Raw genomic sequence first — 14,457 nt, 5'->3', positions numbered from 1 at the left:
CAATAAGATAATAGAGTAATGTCACTCAAGAACATAAAGGGCTGTTTGTAAATCTAAGTAGAGATGATTACTCACAGTAACAGAGGATTATTCAGGCTGTTAGTGCACCTACTCAATTGCCACCTTTCACAGCAGGGTTTAGGCACATGGCTGTATCCAGGCAGAATCACAGAATGGCTGAGGTACCTCTGGATCCTCTGCACAGAGTAGATGGATCACTTTGTTCAGGTGAATTTTCAATAGCTCCAAGAATGGTCATTCAACAGCCTCTTTGAGTCACCACCTCAAGTGTTCAATCACTCCCAGAGGAAAAAAAAAATCTCATGTTTAATATCCTGTATTTCAATTTGTGTTTACTGCTTCTTGTTTCATTGCTTATTGCCTTATGTTTATTGCCTCACTGAACATCAATGAGAAGAGTCTGCCTCCATCATCTTTACTTCTGCCACCATCAGGCATCCATTATGCACATGGGTAAGAGCCTTCCAAGCCCCCTCTTTTGCAGGCTGAACAGTCCCAGCCTCTCCTTGTGTGTAAGATGCTTCAACCCCTTCCCCTCCCTGGCTCTGCACTGGACTCACACCTGTGGGGAGCCCAGTCCTGGTCACAGTGCTCCAGATGCAAACCCACCAGGGCTGAGCAAACAGGAAGGGTCACCTCCCCTGGTGTGCTCTCAGTGTCCTTCCCAAAGCAGCCCAGGAGGCTGCTGGCCTTCTTTACCAGAATTGCTTGGTCACTGTCAACCTGGCATCCACAGGATGTGTCTTTTATCTGCAAAGCTGCCTTCCACCTGGTGCTGGTACACAGGGTTACTCCTGCCCGGCGCAGGACTTTGCATTTTCCCTTGCTGAATTTCATGGGATTCCTGTCAGCCCATTTCTCAGCCTGTCCCAGTCCCTCTGAATGGCAGTGAAACCACCTGGTGCACCAGTCACTCCTCTCAGCTTTGTCTCCTTTGCAAAACTGCCCAGGGGTCACTCTGTGATGTTATCCAGGTGAGGAATGAAGAGCACTCCTGGCCCCATCACTGACCCCTGGGTGCACCACGAGTAACTGGCCTCCAGCTGGACTTCCTGCTGTACATCACGACTCTTCCAGACCAGATCAGACTGTGCTGTGAATCATTTTGCTTTTTGAAAGGCAGTACATTTTCAGCAAGGCAGATGACAAGTGAGTTTCACCTTTTTGTACTCTAACCTGACAAGTGGTGAGTCAAGGCAATGCCACTAATTACAGTTCTGTTGACATTTCCATTGCTTCCCACCAGTTTAGGAGCAACCCATAAGCATCACACACATCTTTGAGATCTTTGTTTTGCATAAAAACTTGCATTATCCATTTCACCAAAAGAGCAAATATTTATGACTGGTGGCAGCTTCCATCCCATGAACACAATTACCTATAACACAGCAATTCAGTGGGATATTAAAAACAGATAATGACACTCATACACAGCATTCAAGAGATGGACTCTGTCCCCCAGAAACAGTAGGATTGTTCTGGACTCAACAGCACTCCAAAGAACAGGTGAAAAATTCCACAGCAGCTTTTTATGGACAGGAAAGAGCACACCCAGAGGCAATGCAGCCTCTGCAGATGTGTCTGTGGAATTACACCATTTTGTCTTATACACTATTTCCCCTGAGTGAAAACCACAAGATTTCTCTTCAGGAAAAGACTTCTTGCTACTAGGCAAAACTGATTGGCAGAACCTATCCAGCTGTTTAGGAGTTCAGAGCTATGCATACTCTTTTGGAGTCTTGAATCATTAATACAGCATCAGGGTTTGGAGTTTTCTTTTAGGACAAGGATCACTTTGATAGAAAAGTGGAATGAAGTAGGCTAAAAATAGAGAGAAAAGAAGCATTTTAGTTTAAAAAACCATGCAACTTCTAAACTCAGGAAGTCTGCCTATTTTTCTACTATTCTTGCAGTTCAGGAGATAAGCCACAGCTCCATCACATTTCACACTTATGGCTTGGGGCAGTCAGCAATTTGCATACTCAAATACAGAACTTCTGGGAGCTCTAGAACTTATGTTTGAACTACAGAATCCCATAATACAAATATCTTGGATAAGCTAAAACGTGGATTTTAAACATAGGGTGCTGCTCAACCCCTTTGCCCACATACAATTCAAGTTACTTAAGAGAGTATTTCTTTATGCACCTATAACCTCAAATTTCCATGTATATGAAGCAGAAAAATGTAGCCATATAAAAGAAGGTATTCCAAAATGCACAGATACAATTACAGAAATGCTTCAGAGATGAAACAAGAAGCTTGTTGATTTTTTTTTTTAACTAAAGCTGTGTTGCAATCTGATCTATTTTCTGAACTTGTTTTCATTAGTACTGATCCTATTTAGCCGAAGGAAATAAAGGTCAAGTGACATATGGTCCCACATGGCACAATCCAAACGAGCTAGATGGAAAGACATGTTTTTCACTTCATTTGTTGATCCCATTTCCTTTGACACATGCAATGATTTTAACCACTACCAGCTATGTTGAAATAGTGCTCCCACAGAGGACCAGAGATCTGAAATTTATACAAGCTTAGAGTTAAGGCAGAACTGCTGGTTTTAGCAGCCCTGTAGTACAGTATCTTAATCTGTTTAAGCAATAAAAACCCCCCAGTACACTGATCAAAAACTACCACATTATGCTGCTACTGAAGCTGTTTCATTAAATCAGAAGATATCCAATATCAGCTGGAAAAACCCCCATCCACTGCCCATGGGGCGTATCATTCCTGGGAGCTATGACAGAGCCCCACGTAACAGCAGGACCTTGCACAGCTCACACCTGGCAGCCCAAAGCATCAGGATCTATTTAGCCAAATGAATCCAGCCCTTTGTTCAGCAGCTCAAAGCTTCTGAAACACCCTGTCTCACACAAACCCCATGAAAATATTCTTTTCAGTCACATTTAAGCTATTACCTTAGTCTGTCACAACTTTCAGGCCAAAAATCACACATCTTTCATTAACAGGTTTTTCAACAGGTGGCAACAATCCAAAAGAATCCATCCATTTCTACCTACAATTCTGGTCACAAATCCTGCAATTGTGGTGCATAATTTTTGTTCCTTGTTATTTCACTAATTTTTTCCTACCAGATATGTAAAGTTGTTTTGCACAACATCTAGAGTTCCGACATTAGACTCCCACAGTCTGTGTGCCTGTTCCAAGGTGATATTTAGACAGGGGTCTTCCCACTGTTCTCTGGTAGCAAAATTTTATTTATCAAGATATTATCCCTATTCCCTCTGTGTTTGAACAGGTTTCATGATGCTTTGATAATGAAATGGATAAGGTGTATGAATATACATATGTATTTTAATTTAATTTTTTTTAATAGCAGTCTTGAAGATAAGATGGTAATCAGAGAACCTGCATGTTGGCAGATCAAAACCAGTTATTAAAAAATCCTCGCCAGCTTCTGCTGGGTAATTGAGGTCCTGTGCTGCATCCCACAGCAATCTTCCAATGCTCCTGCACTCCTGCCAGCACACCTACAGCCTACACTGAACTTGAGCTCAGCAAGTTACTTCAGGATGAAGCTGCTTCTCCACTTGAGACCATGGGATCAGGCCAAATGATTTTTGTCATCAGCAAGTAGAATCCTTTATAAGGTTTGCTAGCTCGTAGAGTAATGCTTGCCTTTCACTTTTAAATTACCTTCCACTTGACATCTTCAAGCACCTCTGTCCCTGCTTGATTTTTGTTGTATAAGGAAATTCAGAGATTTGGGCTAGGACTGAGAGTCTTTGTCTTCTGAAGAACAAGTTAGACAGCAACAAATACGGCTAAAAGGTGACTCCAGTAGAAACAACCTGGAAATTCCCAATTAAGGATGCTCCCTGCAAGTGCTTATTTGTCTAAATGCCACTCACAGATGGGTGGGTAGGGAGCACCCAAAAACCCCTCTTAAGGAAGTGCAGTTTCCTTATCCTGGCTGATGCAAGCTAAAATTTCTAACATTTCATCTGTCCCTGCAGAAAGCCATGTTCTTGGAGAGCACAGCCACACTGGGCAGAAGCCACTGGAGCTTCCACCCTCAACACACTGCCCCAAGAAAACATCATCAGCCACAGCCAGTCCAGAATCAGCCACTTCAATCCAGAGCTGCTGACACCTCAGCCTCTGCGCACATTGAGTTGATTTCCACCCAGCATCCATGAACACTCCAGGCCTTCCTTTCCTGCATGCACCAGAACCAAAGCTTTTATGGGATCATCTCAACACCCAACCATTAAATCTGGGGGACAGCTTCTCACTTGGAGGCCATCTCCAGCATCAGAGCCCACGTGCAATCAATGGCAGCACGTGCAGTGGTGCCCAGGCTGCAATAAACACACCTGGCCAGGTCACTGCAATCCCCTTCCTTCACAGCCCCCTGGTGCTGGTGTGAGCCTGGGGAGCATCCCAGGATCTGCGTGTCTCACGCCAAAGCTTTGGAAAGGGACACCATGCAACAAGACTTTCTGTTCCCAAAGCAACTCTTTAGTTGGTTTCAGCTGTGCTCAAAGGGAGAGGAACTATGCATTTTATTAAATAGTGTTATTCTCTGTTGGTATTTCAAAAAAATTACTGGCAATGGGACAGATATTAGCATCCCCCACAGTTGCTGTTGCCAGATGTGGCTGACAATCTTTTGCTGCCTGTTTTAATAATAACTAAAGCATTTTCAAGGCACTTATATTTTCACATTTTTCTCCCAGCCTCCACTGAGTTTAATTCAGTTCCGATTCAAAGACCAAGAGAGAACATTTCAGCTTAAATATCTCCACCAGACACTGGCTGTCACAGTAAAGAGCTTCAGAATTTCCCAGCCCTTGAGAATGAGCACCATATCATACCCTCCTGTTCATGAACTGTCCAAACACCATCTCAAAGGCAGTTAACACTTGTGTCTCCTTTACCTTTAGTAGAAGACTTTTGCAGACCTTCTTGGGGCAATCTATTTTTAGGCTGATTATTAACTGATTTAATTATGCCTGATATATTTGGACCCACCTGTACTTGTGGAAATGCTGTCTTCCAATGTGACTTTTTCCTTTCTCTCTGGTACTTAACTCCTTGCTGCACCGAAGAAAGCAACTATACTCCTCACCTTTTTTGGTAGGTTTTACAGGCCAGGCTTTTCCAGTTGCTCATGAAACAGGAAATTCATTCCCTTGGTCATCTTTCTCTGTACCTGTTCAAGTTTAGAGTTCATTACCCTCGTGTACAGTGTAGAGGAAATACCTCACTTGAAGGACTGCAGCTGCAGCCACTTCACATTAAATAAAGAAACTTTGTTATTGATAAATGACAGAATGTCCTGTTCAGGACATCACTCAGGGAATTTCTATAGGTATAAGGAGCTGTTAAGCATCCTGTGCTCTCAGCTTTTGAAATGTCTCCTTCAGGCACATATCATGCTAAACAGAAATGGAGTTATGCACATGGCCAGCTCAAAGCACAGGCTCCATTTGATGAATTCCTTGATTTGGGGAACAATCTACGTCCCCTATTTTACAACAGGTTTCAATATGAAAACGACCTGACTATGAATGTCTCATTGTGAGGTCACATGGTTGCTACTACTAACTTAAGAACTGAGCAGCTAAAAAATTAAAATTTACATCAGCTCTCTCCTTGAATAAAGAGTCAAGAGTCTTGTCCTTCTCAGCTTCCCTAGGCAGGGAAAAAAGCAGAAAGAGCAAGGAGCTGCTACTTCTCATGAGACCAGACCCTCTGAGCCACAAAGTTTCTGCCAAGTTCACATCCAGATGGAGCTCTAAGCCCGAGGCAGAGAATTGCTTAATAGTTAATTGTTGGTATTAAACCTTGTGAGAAGCAGAGCTTGTTCAGTAGTGCCTGCAAGGCTTTAAGAAGGAGCAGCTCTAGCCTCCAGCACGACTGTCCCCGCAGTGTCACTACCCAGCATGTCATGGCACACTGGGTCTCAGGTGTCCTGAGTGTCAGGAACCCAAGTGCTCACCCACTAGAGCAAAGCACTTGGAACAGCAGAACACAGAAGATGATTACAGAAGATGCTACACAGGCCACAGCTGCTCCTGCTCTGACCTCCACTCTCCACTCCAATTTTTCCTTAAGTAGAATTTATACAAGTAGAAAGACGAGGATAAACAAGGGTAAGAATGTCTGTCTCCCCTGCACTGTGCAGGAAGAGCCATTTCCCTGCTGTGTCGTGTGAACAGCTCCTGACTCAGCCATTCCCTGAAGAATCTCTGGGTTTGTGGCATGAGAACACATCATGCTGCACGCTATGCCATGCCACATGGCCCCAGCCTCTAGACAGTCACTTCAAAAGCTCCATCTTTGCATGTGACAATGAGGTGGGGGAAGGTTTTCATTAGCAAGAATTTATTTAGAGAAAAAAAATATTAATAGGACAGAATTTGTTTATCCTGAGATGTATCTTGAACTGCCATAAGATGCTTCCTAGTAACAACAAACTCTGAAGAGCAACGTTTCAAACACAAATAAAATGCAGACTTGAAATCCCTCCTCATCCAATGCAGTATCTCTTTCAGGGAAGGCACAGTCCCTATCATGTCAGGCTTCTCAATGCAGAGCTATGATCAAACATGATAATCCATCACCATGTTCTCAGGCTAGCTACTCCAAGTTATAGATTTGCCCTAAGACTAAAACAAAAACTTACACAATTTTCCAAACTTCCCTGGCAAGAAACTGTTAATTTTACATGCTATTCATCTTTGGAAGATTTAGTCTGAAATAAAAACAACAGCTGGCCTGATGCTGAAAACTGTCATACAGCTCAGTACCATGGGGACCACCCAGTCAGTGATAAAATGTTTTATTATATCAGCTAGAGCTGAGAAATGTTAAAGCAGTTCTGTAAATTTAATCACTGGTTGCTGGAAGAGCTGAAGAAAACCTCTCCATTTGTCATCCATATGTTTCAAGAGGAAAAAAAAGGCTTGGCTTATAAATGATGGGTTGGAAACTCTGTAACGAGTTCTGTAAATTCAGCACCTTTCAAGAAATTTCCATTTTAATTTCATGACTCAGAGCCACTCAGCATCTCAGGTGGGATTAGTCCAGTGCCTAATGCAATGACACTTCTAGCAAAAAGTAGTACATTATGTTTTTACTCACTTTGGGATTTTTGAATTAGCACAGCATGGTGCAGCACAAACATACAATAAAGTACAAATAAGTAAATGCTCCCAAATCTCCTGCTAATACTAATAAAAATATCAAAGCAGCACGTAGTTATGTTGTTTTATTCAACAGTCCAATACCACAGTGTAAGAATGCAATTTATTCAACGATTTACTCAAGAGACTCCTGAAAGAATAATATATTCAGAAACTCCCAAGATACGCTCACCAGTGGTGTTTGAAGATTGTCTATTTATATTTTACAATGTCTTCACAGAAGAGAGGTTAAAATGCCTGGCTGTGTCTCCCCTGCCTTGCAAACAGGGAAAAACACATCAATACTGCTCTGAATCTGGCTCCCCACTGCAAGCCAGAGAGCAACTTGCCCTGATGAAAGCTAAGAAACAACACAGGAGTTTAGCTGAACAATTTCAACATAAAACATCATGCACTTGGGGTAAATTGAACAGCAGTTTAGCAACTGTGCATAATGGCAGGTGTAATGTGCAAGGTTAAGAGGCAAATCAAGTAAAAGATCAAATAAAGAGTAAAATAAAACAGTGGGGATCTCAGACAGGCCTGATATCTCTGGCAAAACAGTTCCAGCCCTGGTGCTTCATCACAAACCTGACAGCAAATCCAAGGAGAGAAACAAGTAGGGGCTGTTCCTTTTACTTTTTATTACATTTCTGCTGCTGCCTCTTTATGGACTCCAGGATATTGCAGGTACTTTTGATCTTTATACTATCACCACATTAACACACAGTGTATTTCACCCCTGACCCTGGAGTAACACAGAAACTGCTGCCCTGGGTTCATGGCTCAGCTCAGCTTGTTTCAAAGTAATTTATATCATTAATAATTCACATGCATCATTCTGTGAGCAGCAGATAGAGCACATGCTTCAGGAATGGGGCTCATTGCAGGAAAACTCATACATGGATGGTTTGGCTTCTATGTAGGCTCGAGGAATATACTGGGAACTTAGGGACATGAAAGGTATTCTTAACCTCAACACTGTCATATTTATACAGAAAACAATGATACTTGTTGCATAATGCATGTATTTTCAGTATGAAAGCAGTGCTGGCAGTTATCTTCACTTTAGGGAACAATAAATGATCTTAAGGACCTCTGCTCACCCAAAGGCAAACAGCCCAGTACAAAGCCCTGTTTCTAGGGACGTGCTGCCTACAGGAACCAGGAAATGGAAGAGACAGCTAAGGAAAGAAATGGAGCAAAACAGGAAAACTGAGCCACCCTCAAGACAGCACACCTGTCAGCTTCCAGTTCTGGCCCTGTGTCCTCGCATTTCCCAGATGTTAGGGAAACTTTCCTGTGTGACCCTTCAGGTGCCACTCCCGGGGTCCCAGGGGCACCACCCCAGACTGTCCCTGCTGGCACTGAAGCCCCTTTGCAGTGGCAGCTCCAGTGACCCAGTGGGTCCCCACCTGGCTCCCTGCACACCCCACACTCACACAGGAATCCTCACTGGCTCATGGCACAGTAACACAAATCCAGCTTGAGCTGGCACTTCCAGGGAGGAAGCTGAGAAAAGAAATCCCTGGGCTTTAATACTCTCACAGTTTTTATGCAATCTGAGGTCCTCCTCTGAACCAGCAGCTCCTGCTGTGTCTGAGTGCCCAGTCACCAGCAGCAGCACAGGTGCCTGTCACAGCACGTGCAGGAGAGGAGGCTGCACACTGCCAAGTGCTCAGTATTGCAGAGTGCTGCAGTGCTGAGCTAGACTGGCACTCTGCAACATGCAGCTGACACCTGTTTCTGGCTCATCTGGATTTTCATGCTCACATCAGTGCTGTGAGGAACAAAAAGAATGACAGCACTTCAAAAGGAGAACAGAATCAAGAAGAGCCATGATAAAAGAGTGATCATGGGGAAGGAAAACAATACTGTGTGACAAGCACAGCCCAGTGATTAGACTAAGATACCACAAGGCACTGATCTCATTGGTTTCAGCAACTAAGAAATTCATACTGTTCTTAAGTGCATTTTCTCTGATCTTTAGGTGTTTTAACAGATTTAAAGATCAGATGCTTGGTCATTGGCTGGCACATAAATCCCAGATAATGCCTGCATCCTGAACGGTTACTTCAAGTGCTGAAGTGAATCACAACCATCTGCCCACTGCAGCAGGGCCCTTGGCTGCACCTGCCACTATCACTCTTCCCAAAAAGCCACCCCCTGGCACTGCAGCTCCATATGGACATAGCACCAGCAGTAGCTTGTACTCCCAGGCAGGTCCCTGTAGCCCCCAGAGACTGCCTGCACTCTTGTTTAATCACATGTTGCTGAGGCTTATCTCACCTGAATTCTTTATTATAGAATGGTTTGGGTTGTAGGAGACCTTAAAGGTCATCTTGCTCCAACTCTCAGGAAGAACCACACACTGAATTGGCTTTAAGACACTAGACTCCCGAGCAGAAAAATTGCCTGATCTTCAGGCAAAAATTGCCAGGTCTTCAACACAACAGCTCCCTACCACAAAACCTATTTCCAGTTCAGAGATCTTTTCATTGAAACTCTTCAATCTTCAGGCACTGTGATTATTTTCAAGAATTATGAGAGTTAGATCCCCAATGTGATGATGCTCCATGAATCAAAAGAGATTGCCTCCCTCAAAGTTGCTAACAAATGCTCAGAGTACCCAGGAGCACACAATCAGCTGAAGCTGGACTGCACAAGAATCCACCTGAGCCTGCAGCAAGTGCTGTCCTGTGTTCTGAACTTGGCTCAGAGCTCCTCCTCTGCCTCCCCAGCCCTGGGGGGCCAGTCAGACTATCTCATTCTTACACTTCTCCCCAGGAGCCTTCTCTTCCTGCATGAAGGCCATTCCAGCATTCTGGAGAACAGTTTCAGTCTTTTGTTTCTCCAGCAGCATCAGCTGGGACACACAGATATCAGAGTTTAGCAGTGCCTCCCCCCAGGCCCATCCTGCTGCCTCCAGCAGCACAACACATCCACACACAGGGATGGCACAGGAAGGTAAATGAAGACTTTTAAACTTGTGTGAGAAAACTACCAAATACCTCTGCAATTACTCAAATATATTTCTTTCAAAAAAAGTTACACCAGCCTATCACAGACTGTGTGGGAAAAAAAATTAACTATGTATAGGATAGGTTTTCATTTTAAACACAGCATTTCTTAACAGATTAAAAACTGAGATGAGCAAATACACTGCTTAGTGTGTAGGAATTTAAATGGTTTCATCCTGGTAATTTCCAGGCAAGTGCCATCAAGAAATAATACAAGTAAAAATGCATGCTGCTCCTTGAAGTATAGAAGTTCTGGATAAGAAAAACTTCATTTCATCATTAAGAGCAAATGCTGTCTCAGAGTCATCAGTATGATCTGCCTTTTGATGCAGAATAAATATCTCAGTCTAGTTTTTAAGACCCTGCTTTCCAAGCTAAGATTACTTATACTTCTTTCTAGTTATGCATGCCTGAGATTTTGCACTCATGTTTGTTTTCAGGGCTTCTATTCAAGTAGAGGGGTCTCAGGTTAAAACTTCCTTCAAATAGGGGCTCGAGTCATTGATTTTATTGCTTAATGATGAATTGAAAAATTAAATAACCCAAGAAAAAAGTTTTGTCAATATTTGAGATGTTGGCACCTCCCTCTGGTAGTGATAGGTTAACCTGGAATCTAGGATTTGTTCATGAATATCCTATTACCGTAAGAGAATGCATTATAAGTATTTCTGTTCGTTGTTGACTTTCACTGCAAGAAGTGTTATTTATTTTGCTAGAATCTACAAGAGTTTCTCTTGCACCATCTGGCAACCTCATTTGCATGTTTCACATTGATTATAGAAACACCATTAAGTATCTGTTTAACTTTCCTCAGCACAATGCTTTATTTTTATTATCAGAAACTGTTCTGATCACCAGCAGTAAATCTATATTCTTCCCAGCTGAACGTCATTTCACATTCCATTTCATCTCAGATGAGTTTCTTCCTATATACTCAGAATACAATTTAGGATGCAGATGTCAGGGCTTTTTAGGGCCCTGGCTTTTAAGCACACACGGCTTCATTCACAAAAGTCAAAAACTAACTACCTGACAGATGTGAGGTGCCTGCTGCACAAGGGATCCACACCACACACTTCAAGAGGCAGCAAGGGGAGTTTATTGCACTCACTGCCACAACACATTGGCAGAAAGAGTCCACTGACTTGGAACACCACCAGGAATGGCCTGTGCTCTTATACCAAAAAGAATCACATTTGTTCTCAACAATCCCACCTGCACTGCTCAAGGATTCCCATGGTCTTTAAAAGGGATAAGTAGGCATTTATCTAAAGGGAACAGGAAAGGACAGCCCTGGAACATCAGCAACTCAAGACATTGGGGTAGGAAATTAAAGAGCCAGAAAGAACCATCTGGGTTACCAGTCCCCTGCCATTTAGAGAGCTATTCCAAATGTTTCATCCCTCTGTGACTGAATGCAGCCACATTCCTGAAGTGACAAAATCACCTGATTTAGCATTTGCAGTCAGGCTGTTACCTGCCACCTTTGCTTAAGTCACAACAGATTTAGAGTAAGTTTGGGTTTTTTGTGTTTGTGTTTTGGCATTTGGTGGGGGTGTTTGTTTTGTCATGTGTTTACATGTGTTTTATAGAAACAGAAAGCATAACACTTATCTAGGCTTCACACAACAGAAAAAACCTTCAGAAAAAACATAATTAGAATATTTCACAGAAATATTAATGGTCACATAACCTAACTCTGTTAACCAAGTGACTAACACCCAGGGAGACTCATTCAGAATTTAACATAATATAAAACACCTACATAACACACACAAACTAGTGAAACATACATTATTATTTAGGTAAATCCTTCTAAACTGCTGACTCTATGTTCATTAGCCAAGAGCCTTAATCTGCGAAGTTCGAATATCCTTGGCAAACACCTCCAACACACCAGTGCCACGCAACTCCACGTGGACACAAGGCTCCAACAACATCCATCTAAGCTTTGCAGTTTTATTCCTGATATCCTATCACCCAACTAAATCTCCCAGCAAACCTTCAGTCATTGCTGCATCCCTGTTGGGGTTTGCTCATTTCAGATTCCTCTGAATGTATTCCCCTATATCCTCCCTACCATTTTTCATTTGCTTTGCCAAGCAAACCTTCAGTCATTGCTGCATCCCTGTTGGGGTTTGCTCATTTCAGATTCCTCCTGAATGTATTCCCCTATATCCTCCGTACCATTTTTTATTTGCTTTGCCAGCTTTCTTCCGTGCCAGACTTTACATGTAAGGGCTGTCTCAAATACATGCAGTACTTGCTCTACTCCTGTATAACCCTGCAGAACCCACAAACAAAGCCTGACAGTGACAAAACAGCCCAAGTGCCAAGACAAGCCTCCATGCTGAGCCAGGCATATTCTCAGCTCCTCACAGCCATCTGTCAGTAACTGCACCTGACAAGGCAAACAAGTGCAAGTACCTGAGGCAGCAATCACCTTCCTCCCAGAGCTGTACATATCCTACAGCTCTAATGCAATGAGGTACAAGCTGTGGTGGTACCTTCAGTGACAGCTGCAAGTTTATGAGTGGCATTTTTCATCTCAGCAACCATTTCAGGTCTTATCAGGGCTTGCTGGCTGAGACTTTTTTTCCCAGGGGTGCTTCTTTTCCTCACAGTGCTGGAGTTCAGGATTTCATGCAACAAACCCTCCCATTTCAGCATTACCCTGCAGTGATCAAGAAGGGAGATCACCTCAGCATCCGCTTCACCAATTCCAGTAACACCTTTGTAAGGCACAGACCAGCCCAGTTCTGCCAAAGAACAGAAATTCTTCTGGGCACTCAAGCACCTTCTTCAGATAAGGTAAGCTCCAGAAACAGCCCTTAGATCTCTGTGTAAGTACCTTATCCAGAAAACACTACACAGGGATGCCTACAGGTGCTCAGAGAGTATTAGTGCATGTGTGCTGCAACACAGGAGACAAGAACTACAAGTCTGGTTTTATTTCCCAATGTAAATACAAAAAATACATTCTGTTCTGGACACAGGATCAAATACTTCCTTGGGTTTTGGAGCAAAACCCAAAAACAACTTGGAAAAAAGGATAAAAAGGTACTTTATCACAAGCTACATTGTGAGGGAAAGCAATTGGCACATTTTTAAGTGCACAAGCTGTAACTGCATGAATTTGAATTATAATGAAGTTGGGAAAAAAGGACTGAAGACACACACATGCTGTTTTAAGTACACTACCTCCAAAGTTACTATTTAACTGGTCTTAATAACATCTGAATCTGTGAAGCTTTTACTGACTCAAAAGCAAAACTACCTAGAAGCATGATATAATTATTCTATCATTATTTCAAATCATTAATTAAAACTTCATAGGAACAAGCTGGTGGGATTCCAGAAAATCAGCTACCAAAAAAACCCAGCTTTCTGCTGTATTTTCTAGTGATAACTCTTCATCAGAACAGCTCAGACACAATGTCAAGCCTCTCCATGCTGTCAACCTTTACACCTGAAAAAGCAGCAAGGATCTCTTGCGGTGCAGTTTTCAGAGGATACAAACTATAAAAGGTTACACTTGAAAATGCTGTCCTCAAAACTGCACAAACTCCTTCAGCTGCCTGAGGCAGACACCTTTGCCCCCCAAAATAAGTATTTGGACCATAAATACTGAATATTGGAAAGCACAGACAGCCAAAAGCTAAGCCCCAGAGGTACTGATTACACAGTAGCTCTGAGAAAATATAAAGAAAAATAATACAAACACAGACCACTAGCTAGAAATCCCTCACAACCCTTTGCACTAGTTAAAGGGTCAGAAGAAAATTCACACAGTAGTAACTAAAAGAGAGCCATTACAGAAACCCACAGTAGGCATCTATAACAGTTAAGTAAGAAAATGCATGCTAGATGGTACTAAAGCCATTCTTCTTTAAGAACTGCAATATTTTACCTATGCTAAAAAAATCAGAAGAGCTTGTACCTAAAGATATTTACAGCTTGAAAAAACCTTAAAATGGTACAAGACAATAAATCATAAATGAAACCAGCAAGGAAATTATACCTAAAGTAGATAAATAACATCTAAGTATTCTAGACCCAAAATGTTAGCTTTATAAATAAGAACTACCTCTCTTTCAACAACAGTACTTACTGACTTCACTATGACACAGCTACACCACCAGCCACCCAAGGACACACAAATCCCACAACTCCACCACATTACTGACCACTCCCCAGCCAGGGCCCTTATATAAACCCACCCTTAGCACACTTCTGGAGGCTGCTCCTATAAATTTGGCAAT

The 14,457-nt window shown here is 42.5% G+C and overlaps 1 long non-coding RNA gene across 1 annotated transcript in view; it reads right to left on the bottom strand.

Moving 5' to 3' along the window:
* Positions 1 to 14,362, bottom strand: part of LOC120506270 — a 31,598-nt gene extending 17,236 nt beyond the window's left edge. Inside the window, exon 1 of the long non-coding RNA XR_005628468.1 lies at positions 14,307 to 14,362. This is a non-coding gene — a long non-coding RNA (uncharacterized LOC120506270). The remainder of the gene's footprint in view (positions 1 to 14,306) is intronic.
* Between the last annotated feature and the right edge of the window lie 95 nt (positions 14,363 to 14,457).

Source organism: Passer montanus, unplaced genomic scaffold (assembly GCF_014805655.1).
Source record: "Passer montanus isolate IOZ18808 unplaced genomic scaffold, ASM1480565v1 scaffold38, whole genome shotgun sequence".
In the NCBI taxonomy this organism is placed as follows: Eukaryota; Metazoa; Chordata; class Aves; order Passeriformes; family Passeridae; genus Passer; species Passer montanus.
This window is presented reverse-complemented; position numbering and strand designations above follow the sequence as displayed.